This window comes from Schistocerca cancellata, chromosome 2 (assembly GCF_023864275.1).
Source record: "Schistocerca cancellata isolate TAMUIC-IGC-003103 chromosome 2, iqSchCanc2.1, whole genome shotgun sequence".
Classification (NCBI taxonomy): domain Eukaryota; kingdom Metazoa; phylum Arthropoda; class Insecta; order Orthoptera; family Acrididae; genus Schistocerca; species Schistocerca cancellata.
Window position 1 is genome coordinate 1,007,664,395 of NC_064627.1, and position 20,219 is coordinate 1,007,684,613.

The 20,219-nt window shown below is 46.8% G+C and overlaps 1 pseudogene; it reads right to left on the reverse strand.

Moving 5' to 3' along the window:
* Window positions 1-19,188: 19,188 nt before the first annotated feature.
* LOC126164209 (5S ribosomal RNA) lies at window positions 19,189-19,306 on the reverse strand (annotated as a pseudogene).
* Between the last annotated feature and the right edge of the window lie 913 nt (window positions 19,307-20,219).

Sequence of the window (20,219 nt, forward strand, 5' to 3'; positions counted from 1 at the left end):
CTGTCTATTGACTAGTTCCTTGTCGAAACAGCTTCGGTTCTCATGGTCCCAAGAAACCTGATTAATTAATAAATAAAAGTGGGTGCTCTGTTTTGGCTTTCCCACCTTCATCTTCCAGATGTGTACAGCCTCTATCTCATGAATCCTAACCTACTGTGGATGAGACTTCTTTGACTATAAACCGTCCAGAACAACAACTGCTTTCAAAAGATGTTTCAAAAAAAGCTACATCGTGAGCCGTGGCGGGGTTGCTGGCGTCGCCTTTCGAATTCCTGGTGCCACTATCTCGATCTGTCGTGTGATGTCCGTCCGGTCTGAGGCCACTAAGATCTTTGCTCGAAGTTGTTGATGGGGTCGGGGCGTGTTGTGGATTCGCGAGTTGGCGTGTGGTAACGGAGCGAAGAGGACGGTGTGAGAGTCTGCCCGGCTAACAGTTGCGCAAGCGTCTTGGTCACGAACTCCAGTGAGTGGGCCGTCCGGTGTGGCCGTGCGGTTCTAGGCGCTTCAGTCTGGAACCGCGTGACCGCTACGGTCGCAGGTTCGAATCCTGCCTCGGGCATGGATGTGTGTGATGTCCTTAGGTTAGTTAGGTTTAAGTAGTTCTAAGTTCTAGGGGACTGATGACCACAGATGTTAAGTCCCATAGTGCTCAGAGCCATTTGAACCATTTTCCAGTGAGTGGTTGCTGGCCATATTTGAATACGTGGCTGAATTTGAGTGCCGTTTTCGTGCGTAGTGTAGACAGGCAGGTGGTAGTGGCTGGTGTCCGTGGCCACATCGTTGCTCTGCAGCTTCTGCACTGTGAATTCCGCACGATTTGTTGAATTTTCGGTTTGATCGGAGCATATTAAAATAGTGTGTGGGGTCGTTGATGCAAAGACATACACTCTCTTACTGAATGGACACTATTCATTTATGTTGAGATGACTGATATGGTGTCGCACCACAGGTCTGCTGTTGACCGTTTAGTGCAGTGTCGTCGCCAAAGATCGTGGTAGTTTTCCGCAGACACGCTCCGGTCGGCGAAACTGTGAGTGGCGTGCAGTTTGCATTTTGTTGAATCGTTGCTGTTACTGCAAGCTCCTTGGCCTTGCTGTTTTGGCGAGTATTCACCATTGGTTACAGAAATCATCTTAAAGTGAAAAGAGACGCTATTGCATGTGCAGCAATCAAGACCAATTTTGTGGAAGCAACTGGTCCGGAGACGGTGCAGTTTAACAACAAACTTTGTGTGCTGGATCTTGTGCACCATCAACAGGCGCGCAACAAGGTCGGTGTCGTCTGTGTCTGATGCCACGTCATACCACAGAGTTCATACCACGTCCGTTCTTCCTGAGTTGTCGCACGGTATTGTTGTTACTCTGCGTCTGGTTTAAGGCTAATAGCAAGGCGTAGGTCGTTCATTCTCTCTCTTTCTCTCTCTCTCTCTCTCTCTCTCTCTCTATATATATATATATATATATATATATATATATATATATATATATACAGGGTGTTTCAAAAATGACCGGTATATTTGAAACGGCAATAAAAACTAAACGAGCAGCGATAGAAATACACCGTTTGTTGCAATATGCTTGGGACAACAGTACATTTTCAGGCAGACAAACTTTCGAAATTACAGTAGTTACAATTTTCAACAACAGATGGCGCTGCGGTCTGGGAAACTCTATAGTACGATATTTTCCACATATCCACCATGCGTAGCAATGATATGGCGTAGTCTCTGAATGAAATTACCCGAAACCTTTGACAACGTGTCTGGCGGAATGGCTTCACATGCAGATGAGATGTACTGCTTCAGCTGTTTAATTGTTGCTGGATTCTGTCAGTACACCTGGTCTTTCAAGTGTCCCCACAGAAAGAAGTCACAGGGGTTCATGTCTGGCGAATAGGGAGGCCAATCCACGCCGCCTCCTGTATGTTTCGGATAGCCCAAAGCAATCACACGATCATCGAAATATTCATTCAGGAAATTAAAGACGTCGGCCGTGCGATGTGGCCGGGCACCATCTTGCATAAACCACGAGGTGTTCGCAGTGTCGTCTAAGGCAGTTTGTACCGCCACAAATTCACGAAGAATGTGCAGATAGCGTGATGCAGTAATCGTTTCGGATCTGAAAAATGGGCCAATGATTCCTTTGGAAGAAATGGCGGCCCAGACCAGTACTTTTTGAAGATGCAGGGACGATGGGACTGCAACATGGGGCTTTTCGGTTCCCCATATGCGCCAGTTCTGTTTATTGACGAAGCCGTCCAGGTAAAAATAAGCTTCGTCAGTAAACCAAATGCTGCCCACATGCATATCGCCGTGGTCAATCCTGTGCACTATATCGTTAGCGAATGTCTCTCATGCAGCAATGGTAGCGGCGCTGAGGGGTTGCCGCGTTTGAATTTTGTATGGATAGAGGTGTAAACTCTGGCGCATGAGACGATACGTGGACGTTGGCGTCATTTGGACCACAGCTGCAACACGGCGAACGGAAACCCGAGGCCGCTGTTGGATCACCTGCTGCACTAGCTGCGCGTTGCACTCTGTGGTTGCCGTACGCGGTCGCCCTACCTTTCCAGCACGTTCATCCGTCACGTTCCCAGTCCGTTGAAATTTTTCAAACAGATCCTTTATTGTATCGCTTTTCGGTCCTTTGGTTACATTAAACCTCCGTTGAAAACTTCGTCTTGTTGCAACAACACTGTGTTCTAGGCGGTGGAATTCCAACACCAGAAAAATCCTCTGTTCTAAGGAATAAACCATGGTGCCTACAGCACACTTGCACGTTGTGAACAGCACACGCTTACAGCAGAAAGACGACATACAGAATGGCGCACCCACAGACTGCGTTGTCTTCTATATCTTTCACATCACTTGTAGCGCCATCTGTTGTTGAAAATTGTAACTACTGTAATTTCGAAAGTTTGTCCGCCTGAAAATGTACTGTTGTCCCAAGCATATTGCAACAAACGGTGTATTTCTATCGCTGCTCGTTTAGTTTTTATTGCCGTTTCAAATATACCGGTCATTTTTGAAACACCATATATATATATATATATATATATATATATATATATATATATCTTTGTGTGTGTGTATATGTGTGTGTGTGTGTGTGTGTGTGTGTGTGTTCATTGCTATAAGTGTCCTACAGTAACGTTTTGACACTCCTAGGGCGGAACGTCATTAGTGATTTTATGCTTGTGTGCTGCTCGTGGAAGATTGTATTTGATATCCTTGTTCAGACTTGTTTTTCCGGCGCCACGACGATAAAAGCGGAGGGTTGCGCTATCAGCGGCAGTGCGTGTGAAAGAATTACACGCCATATGTATCGTTGTGAAATATACCACGAAGCGTGTTTGCCACATTCAACGTGAGCAAAGAACTGATGATTTGTATTTTGATAAAGAGCAATTGGCGTGGCCTTTTGATACTGTTTGCCAGCATTGTGTTTAATTAAATTTAAAATACGAGTGTAACAAATTTTCTTGCGCCCAATAGGGCTGCCCCTTCACTGCCCCCTAATTGTAAGTTAGATGTGAGTGTACCACGCTCCCTTAGGATTGTGTACTGTGTACGCACCTAGCATAAGTGGTGTCTATGCAGATTTAGCGCTGTTAAGCAAGCTTTCTTCAGAATGTATCTATCTTAAGGCGTGCTAAGCCATTTAAGCTCTTCTGCGCGAGATGATTTGACGTACAGGTAGCATAGCACATAATGCTCTACTGTTAAAGTGGTTCATTGTGCACTAGTAGTTATGCGTTTTTGTCCTGTGATGATTGGTGACCAGAGGTTCATTATCTATTAGATGTGATGAAAATTGTTATTTTGGGTAGTTATCGTCGACGAGAATGAATTGATTGAAATTGGAATCCACTTGTCCTTGAGTGTTTTAAGGTGGAAACATATCAAAACAAAAGCCAAGTTTGGATATTATTTATTAAATTGCATATGTACTATTACATAATTAATCTTTCGAGTATGGAAGGCCTGCCTGTCCCTTTTTTAACTAAACTAAGAGCTGGTTCATAATTTGGATTAGCTGAAACTCTTGTTAATCAAGGCCTATCTGTTTTATTGCTCTATTATTGATATCTGATATCTTACTCAATGTATAATGTAATTAAGTGAAATTGTGATTGCCAAAGGCCTACCTGTTTCAGAGGTATTTATGTCTATGAGGTAGTAACAGGAAATGACACGTGATGGTACACGGGCCCTAACCTTAAGCATACATCCGTTTACCCATAATTCTAGGTTTCACATCGAATATCGAGTTATGACTTACCTCACATCATGTTGTGATCACTTTGGTCACAATATACGGGCTTCTGCACGTATACAACAGAGATAAAGTAAGCTGGGTAAGTGTTTTTTCTTTAGGACTTTAAGACAGAGCTGTGTTAGCACACATGGCAGCTCCCATTGGGACAAGCCATTTGTCACTTAAGACGGGCGAGAGAAAGGAAACGGACTTTCAAGATAGAAGTTAGAGGCGTATGTTACACACACACACACACACACACACACACACACACACACACACACCATAGGCTAAATGACCAGTTCGTTTTCCATAAAATATTTATAAAAATACAATGATGATAAACTGCGGGGATACAGTGCAAGGCCTTATTTTCGGGAAAGAAGAATGGGGATCATCATTTTCTGTTGAATGGTTATATGCGGCGTGCCGTCTCTTCATATTTGTATAATATATTCCAATGCCCCGCTGTCCGTACAGTTTGTGCTTGGCACGGTTCCTTCCCTGGTGTCTTAACACATACCGTATGACTTTATACGTTCTTTTACATGTTTTCCACAGATATTCCTTTCCTCGCCTATCCTGCTGAAAACTTTCTTACTTCTTATTAGTCGAATTAATTTTCAGCACATTCCTGTAACCACACATTCCAGATTCTTTCACAATTTTTTTTCTTGTTTTCTCTCTGTCCATAATTCACTTCTTTACGAAGCTGTGCTACATACACTGTCGGAAAAAGAATTATTACACCCTTTTAGAGGTTTCCAATTCACTCAATATGTATTGATGCAACATTGTGTGTGGAGTACATGAAATGTTTACATCTACAGATCAACAGCACAATCGTATCTGAGGTACGAGGTACTTGGTTCAAATGGCTCTGAGCACTGTGGGACTTAACTTCTGAGGTCATCAGTCACCTAGAACTCAGAACTACTTAAACCTAACTAACCTAAGGATATCACACACATCCATGCCCGAGGCAGGATTCGAACCGGCGACCGTAGCGACTGTAGCGCGTAGAACCGCACGGCCACTCTGGCCGGCTACGAAGCACTAATCCATGCTGAAACAACCATATTAGTATGTGGCTTAGCCCCCACGGGCGGCAATAAAGACACTGATTCTTGCATCCAGTTGATCGTACAAATGACGAATACTGTCCTGGAATATGTTTTGCCACGACTGCTCGACCTGTTCACGTTGTTCTGTAATAGTTGTCGGTTGACGAGCCGCACGACTCAAATCCATCGCGTGCTCGATTGGAGACAAGTTTGGAGATGCCAGGGAACTTGCTGAACGTCTTGCAAAGCACGCTGAGTTTCACGGCCAGTGTGGGCTAGCATTATCCTACTAGAGCATCACATCACCCTCCTAGTGCAAGAACGATAAAAGAACGGGTCTAACAACATTCTGCACTTACCGAGAGTGTGTTAACGTCCCCTCCAGAAATCCCAAAGGTGAACAAGAGCTGTAGCTTATTGCAGCCCAGACCGTAAGGACTTGGTTGCGGCCGATATATCTTGGAGGAATGCACTCTGCGAGTCAGCGCTTATCATATCTACGTCGTTCGCGCAAACGACCATGACTGGTGTGCAGAGAAGATCTGCTTTCATGGCCGTTCCAAGTTATCCTCTGAGGGCATCAGTCGAGCCATGCACGTCGATGTTGTGGCGTGTGCGTGCCAGTAGTCCCACTGCCAGTAACCGGTTCGCAATAGTTCGTGTTGACACGTCTGGGTTCACAAGCCCACTTATCGCGTGCTGCGGTAGCTGTACCACCTACTTCCGCTACCCTTACAATACGACGAACCTCGCGGGTGTCCGTGCTGCATGGACGCCCAGAACCTCGTCTACTGGTGTGAATGCGAGCAATGAGACAATCGTCCTACCGACGCGCCAAGTGGAAGATACCCGTTTGGTAAAACGCTGTGTCCTGTTCCGTGAAGAAGTCCGGAACTGCGTACCACACATCTCGTCCGACAGGAAGCGTCCACCTTTGAAGGCCTTTCTGAAAGGACCGAAAGAATCATAACCATATAGGGAGAGATCGAGTCTATAAGGCGGGTGCTCGAGTGTCTCCTGGATGTGTCTCGAGGATGAGGCTGGCCTCCCAGATTGACTGGCGCTTTGTGTCGAATCTCAAGCACCACTGAACTTGGCACACCATTCCACAACTGTGGTTTTGGATAGACATACTGCCCCAAACACATTATCCAGTATCCGATGGAATTCTAACGATGTTTGCTCTTCGACACCCAAGAGAAAAAAATCGTTAAAATGGCTCTGAGCACTGTGGGACGTAACTTCTTAGGTCATCAGTCCCCTAGAACTTAGAACTACATAAACCTAACTAACCTAAGGACATCGCACACATCCATGCCCGATGCAGGATTCGAACCTGCGACCGTAGTGGTCACGCAGTTCCAGACTGTAGCGCCTAGAACCGCTCGGCCACCCCGGTCGGCCACCCAAGGGAGGAATAAAAAACGCTGGTCCTGCTTGGACGCGTTTGGTAATAACGTTGCCACAGTTCACGTTACTGCACGCACGTCGGAAAGACATGAATGCCACACTAATACCTTGCACACATGTCGATGCTCATATACCCGCACCGGAAATGCACTGCGTTGCATGTACGCTGCAGCAACAACATCAGACGCAAACTTTTTGATTGCGTCTTATCAATGAGGAAATAATGTCAACTAGTAATTTTTGTGACTTGCTAAAAGCATTTGAGTACAGTGTGTTCTCTTAGAGAAACTCAAATATTATAGTGCGGAGAGTTTACCGGTAGCTGTATCTCATCATACCTAATTAAAAATACAGAACGTCCCGTTAAGAAAACAAGGGAATATACACAATGAAATAACATCTGTAAAGTGGGGAATAATCACTACAAGTGTAACACAAGGATTGACACTGGATCCACACTTGCGCTTGTCATATGTAAATGATGTTCCATCAAATATCCGAGAAGCTAAAAACTCTTTGCTGACGATATACGTGTTAGCACGCATAATGGAGAAACTGCAACACCTACAGCAAAGAAAAAATCTTAAAAGTTAGTACTTGATTCCTTACAAATGGACTTCTACAAAACAATATACTGTACTGCAAAAAGTTTGACTTTATTTTTCGAAGTTATGCATGAGGGTTAATCTATTACGGGAAAATCTGGCAAGAGAGTAATGGAAGAATGTACCTCAACTGAGCACAGGCTTTATACTCAATAAACAAATCCTGGGAGCCATCACTGACTTCAGCTCCAGAAACCGTAGGTTTTCCAAACTTACCTTTAGGTGAGCAAATAGGATTTATACAATGGTCAATGTACATGCTCCCACAAATGAGACTAATATAACCGACCCAGAGAAAGTAATAGAATTTTGGGAAGACCTGGTGGAAACACTATCCAAGATTCCACCTAAGAATGTTATCATAATACTTGCAGACTTGAATGCTCAGCTAGGGAAAGAGAGGAAGTTCAGTAACGTAACTGAGAACTATCCAGCCCACAACAGGACAAATCGGAATGGCAAACGACTAGTGGAAATTTATAAGACCTTTGACCTGATAATGAAATCAACTGCGTTTAAACGCCTTCCAAGAAAACAGAAAACATGGGTATGTAGGAGAGTTTCAGCTTGATCATTTAGCGATATCAAGACATGCAGAGAAGAAAACCAAAATGTCAAAGTCCTCAGGGGCGCAAATTTATACTCACATCACTTTCTATCCAAAATAAAAATAAAAATTCTACCAAGAGCCCATCAGACCAAAAACAATAACCGTATTGTGAAGTATGATACAGAGAAATTTAGAACTAGCAAAGATTTTAAGGCGAGCTTAAATTAGAAGAACTATCAAGGTTGGAAACAGTTGAATGATGTACTGATTGACAGCGCAGGCCAAACAGTTCGCCTGGAGAAGAGGAAGAAACGTGCATGGTGGACGGTAGGAGATAAAGCAATCGAAAAGCGTCGAAAAGTGTGGGTTGATTGGTCCTCTGATAAAACACCAGAAAATCTAAAGAACTTCCAAGAAGCAAGGAAAACCACTGCTAAAACTATCACAAAATCTCGAGAGGAAATATTTGAAAGAACGTTTAACTCAAGTAGAAGACGACTTCCGGAAGAACAACAAGCGAGACTTCTATAGGACATTCAAGACCAACTTAAGTAAATATGATCCTCCAAACCTCAGCTTTAAGAATAAAGAAGGAAAGACAGTGTATGGAGACATGGAAAACAGTCAGATCTTGGCGGAATACTTTGAAGACCTCCTGAATTGTGAAGTGCCATCCGAGACATTCAATTACAAAGAGAAAGAACCAAATCCAGACTCGGAACCACCAACTATAGAAGAGGTTAAGAACGTTATAGGAGCCTTGAAAAATAACAAAGCACCCGGGGAAGCTGGGATCATTGCAGAACTCTTTAAAGTATGTGAACGAGAATGTGATCATAGAACTAATACAAATTAGAGTAAAAATCTGGAAAGAAGAGCTGCTTCCAGAAGATTGGACATAGGCACCAATACATCCTATACACAAGAAAATCGATAAGACGGAACCTAGGAACCACATGGGAATTTCTTTAATACCTGTCACCTATAAGGTATTCTCAAAAGCAATGCTAAACAGAGTGGAAGAACAACTAAACCCACAGATTGAACAGTACCAAGGAGGCTTCAGGAAGGAGAGACCTTGCGTAGAACAGATCCTGAATCTAAAACTGACAATCACTTATCAAAAACAGTGGAGCAAAAGGTTCGTGCTTATATTCATAGACTCATAGATTCTTAGGCAGACACACACTGTTCCAAATTTTAGGGGAGATGAGTTTGGATAGAAAATCCAGTGAACTGGTTAAAGAGGCCCTAAGCAACACAGCAGCCAAGGTAAAGTTCAGAGTTAAGCTGTCGGAGGCCTTTAATATTACAACCGGGGTGAGACAGGGAGACAGACTCTCCCCTTTGCTCTTTAACTGTGTCCTCGATAAGGTGATCAGAGTGTGGCGACAAGGAATGAAAGGACTGGGTGGAATACGCCTGGGGTGTAAGAATAAAGGAGTACGTGTAGGTTGTCTAGCATTCGCAGATGACAGTGTCCGACTCACTAGAAGAGACAGTTAACCAAACCACAGAACTGCAGAGACAGGCAGCTAAAGCAGGCCTACAGATTTCTATCGAGAAGACACAATATACACTCCTGGAAATTGAAATAAGAACACCGTGAATTCATTGTCCCAGGAAGGGGAAACTTTATTGACACATTCCTGGGGTCAGATACATCACATGAACACACTGACAGAACCACAGGCACATAGACACAGGCAACAGAGCATGCACAATGTCGGCACTAGTACAGTGTATATCCACCTTTCGCAGCAATGCAGGCTGCTGTTCTCCCATGGAGACGATCGTAGAGATGCTGGATGTAGTCCTGTGGAACGGCTTGCCATGCCATTTCCACGTGGCGCCTCAGTTGGACCAGCGTTCGTGCTGGACGTGCAGACCGCGTGAGACGACGCTTCATCCAGTCCCAAACATGCTCAATGGGGGACAGATCCGGAGATGTTGCTGGCCAGGGTAGTTGGCTTACACCTTCTAGAGCACGTTGGGTGGTACGGGATACATGCGGACGTGCATTGTCCTGTTGGAACAGCAAGTTCCCTTGCCGGTCTAGGAATGGTAGAACGATGGGTTCGATGACGGTTTGGATGTACCGTGCACTATTCAGTGTCCCCTCGACGATCACCAGTGGTGTACGGCCAGTGTAGGAGATCGCTCCCCACACCATGATGCCGGGTGTTGGCCCTGTGTGCCTCGGCCGTATGCAGTCCTGATTGTGGCGCTCACCTGCACGGCACCAAACACGCATACGACCATCATTGGCACCAAGGCAGAAGCGACTCTCATCGCTGAAGACGACACGTCTCCATTCGTCCCTCCATTCACGCCTGTCGCGACACCACTGGAGGCGGACTGCACGATGTTGGGGCGTGAGCGGAAGACGGCCTAACGGTGTGCGGGACCGTAGCCCAGCTTCATGGAGACGGTTGCGAATGGTCCTCGCCGATACCCCAGGAGCAACAGTGTCCCTAATTAGCTGGGAAGTGGCGGTGCGGTCCCCTACGGCACTGCGTAGGATCCTACGGTCTCGGCGTGCATCCGTGCGTCGCTGCGGTCCGGTCCCAGGTCGACGGGCACGTGCACCTTCCGCCGACTACTGGCGACAACATCGATGTACTGTGGAGACCTCACGCCCCACGTGTTGAGCAATTCGGCGGTACGTCCACCCGGCCTCCCGCATGCCCACTATACGCCCTCGCTCAAAGTCCGTCAACTGCACATACGGTTCACGTCCACGCTGTCGCGGCATCCTACCAGTGTTAAAGACTGCGATGGAGCTCCGTATGCCACGGCAAACTGGCTGACACTGACGGCGGCGGTGCACAAATGCTGCGCAGCTAGCGCCATTCGACGGCCAACACCGCGGTTCCTGGTGTGTCCGCTGTGCCGTGCGTGTGATCTGCTTGTACAGCCCTCTCGCAGTGTCCGGAGCAAGTATGGTGGGTCTGACACACCGGTGTCAATGTGTTCTTTTTTCCATTTCCAGGAGTGTATGACAAACATCTCGACAGCTCCTAGATGGATGGCAATAGAAGGAGGGAAAATTCAGAAGGTGGAGGGATTCAGATACCTTGAAGAAAGGATAGTCATTGGACTGACCGAAAAAGAAGCAATGGGAGCACGAATAAACAAAACGAACTTAGCATATAAACTATCAACACCTATATTAAGAAGAATATTTCGTTAAATGCAAAATTTAAACACTACCAAACAGCGATCCGCCCTGAATCTCTATATGCAGCAGAAACTCTCAACTTAGCAATAACCAGAGTGATCAAGAGGCTAGAACTGATAGAACGAAAGATTCTCAGGAGAATATTAGGACCTCGAAGAACAGAAGATGGCCAGCTTAGAAACCGAGCTAACTAGGAACTGTATACCAAGATAGAAAAAATTTCTGACGTCATCAGAAAAAAGAAGGTGCATGTTCTTCGGACATATCCCCAGAATGGACCAGGAAAGGTTAACACGGTGAATTGCACAGTTTCTGAGAAACAAGGAAACCAAAGTACGATGGGTCCAAGAGATACAGAGATCTGGAAGAAATGAAAATACGGGAACCAGAGGTATACAATTGGGAGATTTTTAAATAAAAAATTCAGGCCTTTAAGGCTTTCTAGAACAGAACGAGATCCCAGAATAGAATCATCTTAGAATGGAGAAGGTTGCAAAGTATGAGAATTAAAGGATACTGGGAAAGAAGAAAGACCATAAGAAGCGAAGCTGAAGCGAATTAACATGGTCCTAAGATGGCCAAAACGAAAGAAGAAGAAGAAGAAAGGACCAGATTGTTGTAAGTATTTAGATGTTTATATTGATAAGACTCTGCAACTTCTGGGTTTCGGATAAAGAAGTATTAAAACCTTTACTTTCGTTTCCTATGTTCATTCACAAACGTCTTGTAGCATCATATCCTGGAGTAACTACTCGTATAGGAAGAAAGTATGTATTGCACAATACCGTGTAATAGTGATTTTAGTGTGACGTCCAGTGTAGAACCTCTTGTACATAATCCTTTAAACAGATGGGCACAGTGACAAAAACGTCGCAGTATATTTATATTTACAACTTCAAGTTCATTATCAAGAATCAATCACAGTTCTCAAAGCGCAGTAAATTCATAAAGATAAAACTACACTCATGCTCATAAATTAAGGATAATGCTGACACATGGTGAAACAACGAGCTTGTGGATGGTTTGCGGGTTTAAATCATCTAGGGGTATGACCATGCGGTGCATTTGACCTGCGGTCGTCGCACGGTGGCGCTGGCAGCAGTCCACATACGCAGAGGTGTGTTGGTGCATGTCAGAGTACGGTGCAGCGAGTAAGTGCGCAGACGTTTTCAGACGTGCTAAATGTGACTGTGTGTTGAAAATGGCTCAAATAACACACACTGATGACGTTATGAGGAGTAGAGTACTTGGGCGACTGGCGGCTGTTCAAACACACCAGGTCGTAGCACGGGCCCTCCGTGTGCCACAAAGTGTGATCCCAAGATTATGGCAACGATTCCAGCAGACAGGAAACGTGTCCAGGCGCTACAAGACCGATATCTCACCATCAGTGCCAGCAGACGGCCACGGAGTACTGCAGGTAGTCTTGCTCGGGATCTTGCGGCAGCCACTGGAACATTTGTCTCCAGACACACAGTCTACAGAAGACTGAACAGACGTGGTTTATTCGCCCGGAGACCTGCAAGGTGCATTCCACTGATCCCTGGTCACAGGAGTGCCCGTAAAGCCTGGTGTCAACAACACAGTACATGGTCATTGGAATAGTGGTCCCAGGTTATGTTCACAGACGAGTCCAGGTATAGTCTGAACAGTGATTCTCGCCGGGTTTTCATTTGGCGTGAACCAGGAACCAAATACCAACTCCTTAATGTCCTTGAAAGGGACATGTATGGAGGTCGTGGTTTGATGGTGTATATGGGGGGGGGGGGGTTATTATTTGTGCACGTACACTCCTGCATGTCTTTGACAGAGGAATTGTAACAGGTCAGGTGTATCGGGACATCATTTTGCAATAGTATGTCCGCCTTTTCAGGGGTGCAGTGGGTCTCACCTTCCTCCTGATGGATGATAACGCACGGCCCCACCGAGCTGCCATCGTGAAGGTGTAACTTGAAACAGAAGATATCAGGCGAATGGAGTGGCTTGCCTGTTCTCCAGACCTAAATTCCATCGAGCACGTCTGGGATGCTCTCGGTCGACGTATCACTGCACGTCTTCAAACCCCTCTGACACTTCAGGAGCTCTGACAGGCACTGGTGCAAGAATGGGAGGCTATACCCCAGCAGCTGCTCGACCACCTGATCCAGAGTATGCTGACCCGTTGTGCGGCCTGTGTACGTGTGCATGGTGATCATATCCCATACTGATGTTGGGGTACATGCGCAGAAACAGTGGCGTTTGGTATCACACTCGTTTCGGGACGGTTTTCTCAACTTATCACCAAGACCGTGGACTTACAGATCTGTGTCGTGTGTGTTCCCTATGTGCCTATGCTATTAGCGCCCGCTTTGTATAGTGCAACGTTGTGTGGCACCACATTCTGCAATTATCCTTAATTTATGAGCATGAGTGTAGAAGGAGAAATGTCTTACACTATCCTCACTCAACCTTAGTGTGCGATAGAAAGGAGTGAAATACTCAACCATAAACATCTCTGACCACTGATCCAGCAACGTAAGGAAATAAATATAGTAAGATTAACATAAAACTCAAACTGCAACCTCATCTGCTAAAACAACTCCTTCTGCACTATAGAAGAATGTCTGAACGTAAATCTGACTATCCGTGCCATTGCCAGAGATCGATAGTATGATCCAAGAAACATGTATATAATTAAACTTCTACGTTCTATAAGTTGGTCTATTACTTTTGCAGTAAAATTTTTATTTTTGAAATATTTTCACATTTCAAGCACATTCGCTACGCGCATCGGGTTTATCAAGATCGAACTAGTCTGTGTTGCTTGAGACTGTCACGACGGACTAGTTGCAGAAATGGTTCTCGCGCAAACGTCGGACATCGTGCTGAAATCCACATAATATTTCATCGCTATAACCGAACGACTCACTGACCGACACAAGTATGACGAACACGCTGCCGAAATAAGATTTCCTAATTGTCAGAGGGAAGGCTCGCAATGTATAAGATTTCTTATAGCTGCGCAAGTCATACACTGAACAAACTCGTCGCACGCTTGGACCAACCAGAGGAATCTGAAGCGCCGAGCATTGTCAGAACATGGGACACAATATGAGCTACAAGAGTACCAATATTCTGTCGTCGATGTATTCGAACTGGAACAGAGTAACAAATCGATGGAAATCCGCAGCTCTACAAACAAAGACCCTCCCCCATTCCACCACCCTCAGATTTAGTGGTAATATGGCCCAGTGGATAGGCAGTAAAAACTGAACACAGATCAGAAATGACAACGGAAAGAAGTTGTACCGAACTGCGAAAAAAGAAGCGAAACAGAAATAGCGAACGGTCGAAGCCTAAGATGCGCAACATCAAGTGAATTGGAAGAGCCACAGCGTCATGGTGATGTGGTCACAGTGTTGGACTACAAAGCGGGAGATCCGTGTCCAGATTTCTCTCGTGCCCGGGTGTTTTATTATTAATATTATTTTTTTTCCACAAAATTATGGATTTTCCGTCCGGTCGCTAACGTATCTGTTCTCTTCTTGCGCGAACCATGATTTTACTTTACCCTTGACAGTTGTACAGGACAGAGGTAACACGCATTGCACAAGTAGATGTAATCAGCATTCTTCCATTTTGTACACCTCTCATGCAGACGATATACACTCCTGGAAATGGAAAAAAGAATACATTGACACCGGTGTGTCAGACCCACCATACTTGCTCCGGACACTGCGAGAGGGCTGTACAAGCAATGATCACACGCACGGCACAGCGGACACACCAGGAACCGCGGTGTTGGCCGTCGAATGGCGCTAGCTGCGCAGCATTTGTGCACCGCCGCCGTCAGTGTCAGCCAGTTTGCCGTGGCATACGGAGCTCCATCGCAGTCTTTAACACTGGTAGCATGCCGCGACAGCGTGGACGTGAACCGTATGTGCAGTTGACGGACTTTGAGCGAGGGCGTATAGTGGGCATGCGGGAGGCCGGGTGGACGTACCGCCGAATTGCTCAACACGTGGGGCGTGATGTCTCCACAGTACATCGATGTTGTCGCCAGTGGTCGGCGGAAGGTGCACGTGCCCGTCGACCTGAGACCGGACCGCAGCGACGCACGGATGCACGCCAAGACCGTAGGATCCTACGCAGTGCCGTAGGGTACCGCACCGCCACTTCCCAGCAAATTAGGGACACTGTTGCTCCTGGGGTATCGGCGAGGACCATTCGCAACCGTCTCCATGAAGCTGGGCTACGGTCCCGCACACCGTTAGGCCGTCTTCCGCTCACGCCCCAACATCGTGCAGCCCGCCTCCAGTGGTGTCGCGACAGCCGTGAATGGAGGGACGAATGGAGACGTGTCGTCTTCAGCGATGAGAGTCGCTTCTGCCTTGGTGCCAATGATGGTCGTATGCGTGTTTGGCGCCGTGCAGGTGAGCGCCACAATCAGGACTGCATACGACCGAGGCACACAGGGCCAACACCCGGCATCATGGTGTGGGGAGCCATCTCCTACACTGGCCGTACACCACTGGTGATCGTCGAGGGGACACTGAATAGTGCACGGTACATCCAAACCGTCATCGAACCCATCGTTCTACCATTCCTAGACCGGCAAGGGAACTTGCTGTTCCAACAGGACAATGCGCGTCCGCATGTATCCCGTGCCACCCAACGTGCTCTAGAAGGTGTAAGTCAACTACCCTGGCCAGCAAGATCTCCGGATCTGTCCCCCATTGAGCATGTTTGGGACTGGATGAAGCGTCGTCTCACGCGGTCTGCACGTCCAGCACGAACGCTGGTCCAACTGTGGCGCCAGGTGGAAATGGCATGGCAAGCCGTTCCACAGGACTACATCCAGCATCTCTACGATCGTCTCCATGGGAGAATAGCAGCCTGCATTGCTGCGAAAGGAGGATATACACTGTACTAGTGCCAACATTGTGCATGCTCTGTTGCCTGTGTCTATGTGCCTGTGGTTCTGTCAGTGTGATCATGTGATGTATCTGACCCCAGGAATGTGTCAATAAAGTTTCGCCTTCCTGGGACAATGAATTCACGGTGTTCTTATTTCAATTTCCAGGAGTGTATGTGTTTGACTTCAGAGCAGTCCGCCCCCTCATCGAACACGCTGAGCTACCGTGCCGGTGTCACTGAGCTGTCGGGGTGGACAGACCAGCGCGGCGAATTACTAAGCTAAGGGGCGCGGGTTCAGTTCACAAACCGAGATTTTCTCCGCTCGAGGACTGGCTGTTATGCTGTCCTTAGGTTCGTATTGTCATAAATGGCATTTTCATCTTGAGAGGGCTGTATGGGCACTTCTCGAAAGGCAATAAATACACAAAAAAAAGTGGCGTCACAGCTCAGAAATGGTATTTGTATGTGTGTGAATTGCTAAGGGACCAAACTGCTGAGGTCATCGGTCCCTAGACTTACACACTACTTAAAGAAACTTAAACTGACTTACGCTAAGAACAACACACACACACACACACACACACACACACACACACACACACACACACACACACACATGCCCGAGGAAAGACTCGAACTTCCGGCGGAAGGGGCCGAGCAATCCGTGACACCGAGCGGGGTGGCGCAGTGGTTAGACACTGGACTCGCGTTCGGGAGGACGACGGTTCAATCCCGCGTCCGGCCATCCTGATTTAGGTTTTCCGTGAATTCCCTAAATCACTCCAGGCAAATGCCGGGATGGTTCCTCTGAAAGGGCACGGCCGACTTCCTTCCCAATCCTTCCCTTATCCGATGAGACCGATGACCACGCTGTCTGGTCTCCTTCCCCAAACCAACCAACCAACCAATCCGTGACATGGCGCTCAAGACGGCGCGGCCACTCCGCGTGGCTCAGAAGTGGTTCCCCACACCTGAAGATGTTAGTCAGTTGCGTAGCTACTGAAATACAAAATTATCAGTATTTCACAACGATATTCGACGTCTTATCCGAGAACTATTTCTTCAAACTACACCACTGGCCATTAAAATTGCTACACCACTAAAATGACGTGCTACAGACGCGAAATTTAACCGATAGGAAGAAGATGCTGTGATATGCAAATGATTAGCTTTTCAGAACAGTCACACAAGGTTGGCGCCGGTAGCGACACCTACAACGTGCTGACATGACGAAAGTTTCCAATCGATTTCTCATACATAAGCAGCAGTTGACCGACATCGCGTGGTGAAACGTGTAAGGAGGAGAAATGCGCTCCGTCAGGTTTCCGACTTTGATAAAGGTCAGATCGTAGCCTATCGCGATTGCGGTTTATAGCATCGCGACATTCTTGCTCACGTTGGTCGAGATACAATGACTGTTAGCAGAATATGAAATCGGTGGGTTCAGGACGGTAATACGGAACGCCGGGCTGGATCCCAACGGCCTCGTATCACTTCCAGTCGAGATGACAGGCATCTTTTCCGCGTGGTGGTAACGATTCGTACAGCCACGTCACCCTGAGTCAACAGATGGGGACGTTTGCAAGACAACAACCATCTGCACGAACAGTTCGACGACGTTTGGAGCAGCATGGACTATCAGCTCGGAGACCATGGCAGTGGTTACCCCTGACGCTGCTTCACAGACAGGAGTGCCTGCGATGTACTCAACCTGAGTGCACGAATGGCAAAACGTCATTTTTGCGGATGAATCCAGGTTGTGTTTACAGCATCATGATGGTCGCATCCGTGTTTGGCGACATCGCGGTGAACGCACATTGGAAGCGTGTATTCGTCATCGCCATACTGGCGTATCACCTGGCGTGATGGTATGGGGTGTCATTGGTTACACGTCTCGGTCACCTCTTGTTCGCATTGATGGCACTTTGAACAGTGGACGTTACATTTCAGATGCGTTACGACCTGTGGATCTACCCTTCATTCGATCCCTGCGAAACCCTACATTTCAGCAGGATAATCCACGACTGCATGTTGTAGGTCCTGTACGGGCCTTTCTGGATACAGAAAATGTTCGACTGCTGCCCTGGCCAGCACATTCTCCAGGTCTCTCACCAATTGAAAACGTCTGGTCAATGGTGGCCGAGCAACTGGTTCGTCACAATACGCTAGTCACTAGTCTTGATGAACTGTGGTATCGTGTTGAAGCTGCATGGGCAGCTGTACCTGTACACGCCATCCAAGCTCTGTTTGACTCAATGCCTAGGCGTATCAAGGCCGTTATTACGGCCAGAGGTGGTTGTTCTGGGTACCGATTTCTCAGGATCTATGAACCCAAATTGCGTTATAATGTAATCACATGTCAATTCTAGTATAATATATTTGTCCAATGAATACCCGTTTATCATCTCCATTTCTTCTTGGTGTAGCAATTTTAATGGCCAGTAGTGTATTTTGTTGCAGCTGTTGTTTTAACGGCGAAGTATTGCGCCAATTAAGATATCTCACTGTTCTACGCCATGGGGAGAAGAATTATTGTTTCGACGCGAATTTTACGTCGCTGAATATCTGTGCAAGTCCTCTGTGCTGCCCTTTGTAGCGGCTAGTGTGCGGTTCGGTCCAGCAGAGAACGCCGCTTCAGGTCTGCCGCCCGCGAAAGAGGCTCTCCCTCCCCATCCCGGTAACAAAGGACATGTTTCACAAAGGCGGCCCGTGGCCGATGACCTTTCTGTTCCGCTCGGCCTCTGTGCCGCGTTTTCGCTTACCCGTCACCTGTCGGACAGATGAAATAATTCGTGCATGTTTGTTCCACTTGGCTTTCTGTTTCTCTTGCTGTTCTTCTGGTCTTCTGCAGACGTAAACGTATTTACATTCGTTTCATTTAAGAATAAAAAGAGTGCTCGCTGCCAAATTATTTAATATCAATGACGCGTTTCACCCTTTGGGGCAGCATCAGATTGTGCAGATTGTATAAAAGTAGCTGGATATATAACCCAGCTGCTTTTACACAATCTGATGATGCCCCAAAAGGGGAAAAGCACTCCGCCTTCAGGCCACGAGTGGCCTACCGGGACCATCCGACCGCCGTGTCATCCTCAGAGGTGGATGCGGATAGGAGGGGCGTGGGGTCAGCACACCGCTCTCCCAATCCTTATGATGACCGAAGCCGCTACTATTCGGTCGAGTAGCTCCTCAATTGGCATCACGAGGCTGAGTGCACCCCGAAAAACGGCAACAGCGCATGGTGGCCTGGATGGTCACCCATCCAAGTGCCGACCACGCCCGACAGCGCTTAACTTCGGTGATCTCACGGGAACCGGTGTATCCACTGCGGCAAGGCCGTTGCCAAAAGGGGAAAAGCGTCATTGTTATTAAACAATTTCACAACCGAGACTGTTTTTATTATAAAATAATTCGAAATTGGTTGCTGTTGCACCCTGTCATAATGGAACGGAATACTTTTTATTTTTTTTTGGACGTACCATCTCGAATTTACCAGTGTTTAAGCCTCCCTCACGCAAATTCTGACGGTTTTTTTTTGTTTTGTTTTGTTTGTATGTCCTTCAGACTTTTCTCTCATTTGACCTCCATTAGTGAACTGACACACATTATAAAAATGAATAATTGTGTGTGTGTGTGTGTGTGTGTGTGTGTGTGTGTGTGTGTGTTTCACAACTCCTCCTAAACCGTAGCACCGAATTCAACCAAACCTCGTATACATATCCCTTACTGTCAGGCAACAACGGCTCTGGGGTAAGAACTACCTGTCTATCATAGTTAAGGAAATCAAATGAAATGATCGGTTGGCATTGTTGACCGGGAGGTCCGGTCCAGGGAAATTCGCCCGCCGGGTGCAAGTCGTATTTCACGTGACGCCACCCTGGGCGACTAGTGCGTCGGTGTTGATTAGATGGTGACGATGAGGAGAACAGAACACCCAGTCCACAACACCCAGCCGGGAATCGAACCAGAGCCTGCTACATGGCGGGCAAGCACGTTACCATCCGGCTGAGTAGGTGGACATATGAGGAGATATGAGATGGGACGTGTGAAAAAATTCTGCGTCACGCAAGACGTTTCAATGTATTACTTCTGTGCCACTAACTGTATTCGCAATGAATTTCTCAGGTAGTATCCACATGTGCGGCTAAATGCACCAACAAAAGTAGAAACGGTACCAAACATGGTTCAGGAGTTATGACTCATAAACACAGAGATTCGTAAAAATTGTCGCATTTTGTACGACGTTTAAATCTATTG